We start from the raw sequence: 3,117 nt of genomic DNA on the forward strand, positions 1-3,117 counted from the left end.
TGTTGAATATACACTAGGCAAGAGCATGATACTGCTACAAGAGAAGGGTTAAAATGCATCATTGGTTTTGTGCCCCAATCATACCCCACGTCTCTATCTTCGTTTACAAAGTTCAAACAGTCGATCCGAACCGTTTATCTTGTTCTACATATTAAAATGTGCTTAGAGACCAAATTTTATATTTTTTGGAATTTTTTTACTATTTTTTTAGATAGGTACAAAATCACTGTGCTACAAACATAGTAACAAGATTTGTGAATAATTTGGATTTGATCTGTTGGTGAATCATCCACGCATTATTCAGTTTCCCGAATTTTTCTCGAATTATTAGCGATTTTTTTTGCTCTCTTGTGGAACTAATATCTTTGATCCGGACTCAATGTATAATTCTGAATTATACTTAAATTATTCTCGAATCACAAAATTTTGATCCCGACGAACCTTTTTCAAATCATTAAATTGTCAATATGACTACAAGCATGACTTGAGACTCAAAGGTATTTAAGAGGATAAAAGAAGATTAGTTCTTGTAATTAATAAATCAAATAGGAAGTATAATGATGCACAATTAGTTAAGAGTTGATAGTTAATGCCTTTATTTATAATTATATTAACAAATTAAGGCATAAATTAAATGGCTTTTCTAAAACAAATATATATCTTAGTGACCATGGATGTGGATAGATACAGTATTGTATCACTCTCAGTTATAGTTATGTTTGGATAATTTTTTTTGGTGTAGCCTATATACATAAAAAATGCATGCATGTATGAAAAAAAAATAATAATAATAATAATAAAACATTAAATTACAGAACACTTTTTGGTGTCCCAGCAAGTACTCATCACTATCTTTTATTTTTAAAATTTCACTTTTACTCTTTTACCCTTTATAAGACAGAAAATTATAAAACACCACATTCTTTGGAAAAAAATTTAGAAACCATAAATAAATAAAAAAATTTATCAAACCAACTTGATTGCTTTTGGTATTTAAGAAACCATAAGAACTGAGATGCTATTTCGGTCAGAATTTTTTTTTCTGGGACCGAGATGCCATTTCCATGAGCCGTTTTCACATATTTCGATCATTTCACTTTGTGAATTTTAATGGTCTACTTTCAATTCAGTCAATTTTTGCTCTTTTTTGAAAGCTTAAACCAGCCCAACTGGTTTGGTTAATTTTATTTTGCAATTCAGTCAATTTTTGCTAATTAATCTTTGTACTATTGATTATATCTGTCGTTTCAAATTTGATTTTGATAGCATTTAGCATGTTAGAAAGTTCTCCATAAGTGTTTTCACTAAAATTTAATTTGATCTTCTCTAATTAAGTTTCAAACCTACAACTTCAGATAGCATTATTTTATCTTATTTAATTTCTAACTCTCGCAAACCTTTTTAAATTAACAATTTTAAATCAAGTCATTAACAATTTATTATTCTGACTATGACCTCCGTCTCCAATCATGTTCTTTTCTAAACTTAACAATTCAGGGACCAAACTGAAAAATGCTCATCATCTACAAAAAGTCCTTTTGGTAGGCATAAAACACTAGTCACATGCTTCCTGGCAAGGAAAAGGAATTAGGTATGTTTTTCTGTTTAATTTGTTTTGATTGCTGATTCATCTAATTAAGAATGTCATCATCACTTGTTGAATATACACTAGGCGCATGATACTGCTAGAAATATAGTAACAAGATTTGGGAATAATTTGGATTTGATCTGTTGGTGAATCATCCGGCATTATTCGGTTTTCCGAATTTTTCTCGAATTATTCGCAAACTTTTTTGCTCTCTTGTGGAACTAAGATCTTTAATCCGGACTCAATGTATAATTCTGAATTATACTTAAATTATTCTCGAATCACAAAATTTTGATCCCGACGAACCTTTTTCGAATCATTAAGTTGTCAATATGGCTACAAGCATGACTTGAGACTCAAAGGTATTTAAGAGGATAAAAGAAGATTAGTTCTTGTAATTAATAAATCAAATAGGAAGTATAATGATGCACAATTAGTTAAGAGTTGATAGTTAATGCCTTTATTTATAATTATATTAACAAATTAAGGCATAAATTAAATGGCTTTTCTAAAACAAATATATATCTTAGTGACCTTGGATGTGGATAGATACAGTATTGTATCACTCTCAGTTATAGTTATGTTTGGATAATTTTTTTTGGTGTAGCCTATATACATAAAAAATGCATGCATGTATGAAAAAAAAATAATAATAATAATAATAAAACATTAAATTACAGAACACTTTTTGGTGTCCCAGCAAGTACTCATCACTATCTTTTATTTTTAAAATTTCACTTTTACTCTTTTACCCTTTATAAGACAGAAAATTATAAAACACCACATTCTTTGGAAAAAAAATTTAGAAACCATAAATATATAAAAAAGTAATTTATCAAACCAACTTGATTACTTTGGTATTTAAGAAATCATAAGAACTGAATGATATTTCGGTCCGAATTTTTTTTTTCCGGAACCGAGATGCCATTTCCGTGAGCTGTTTTCACATATTTCGATCAAAAAATGATGTAGCCGTTGAGTAAAACTTGTGAAAACACCTCGGACTGAAATGACAATTCAGTATGAGAACAAAAATACTTTGGATCAAAATAACATCTCGATTCTTATCAGGGGCGGATCTTAGTGTGTTGAAAAGGTGGCTAAGTCACTCCTATGATTTTATAATTTTAGTTATATATATTGAATTTAATTAAATTTTATCTTTTCAGAACTTTCTACATAGTCCAGCCTCTCTCAATAATAATCAAATATTTTTTAAGATAATCTAGTAGTTAGAGCTTTGTCTTATAGTTGGAATGTCTTGGGTTCAATGTCCACTTACCACATTTATGTTTTTCAATTGTTTGCCCCCTCTATCAAATTTTTCTAGTTCCGCCCCTGATTCTTATGGTTTTTGTAAAAATTAAAGCAATCAAATTGGTTTGGTAATTTTTTTGCTCTCTTAATTTCTAAACAAATTTCCATTCTTTGATGCATACCAAAAACAACAAAATACTCGACAACAAATCAACAAAACACTTAACAGCAACAAGGTTATCCCATAAAATAGAGAGCAATAAAAAAGCGGA

Source organism: Carex rostrata, chromosome 33, assembly GCF_964058835.1.
Source record: "Carex rostrata chromosome 33, lpCarRost1.2, whole genome shotgun sequence".
Lineage (NCBI taxonomy): Eukaryota > Viridiplantae > Streptophyta > Magnoliopsida > Poales > Cyperaceae > Carex > Carex rostrata.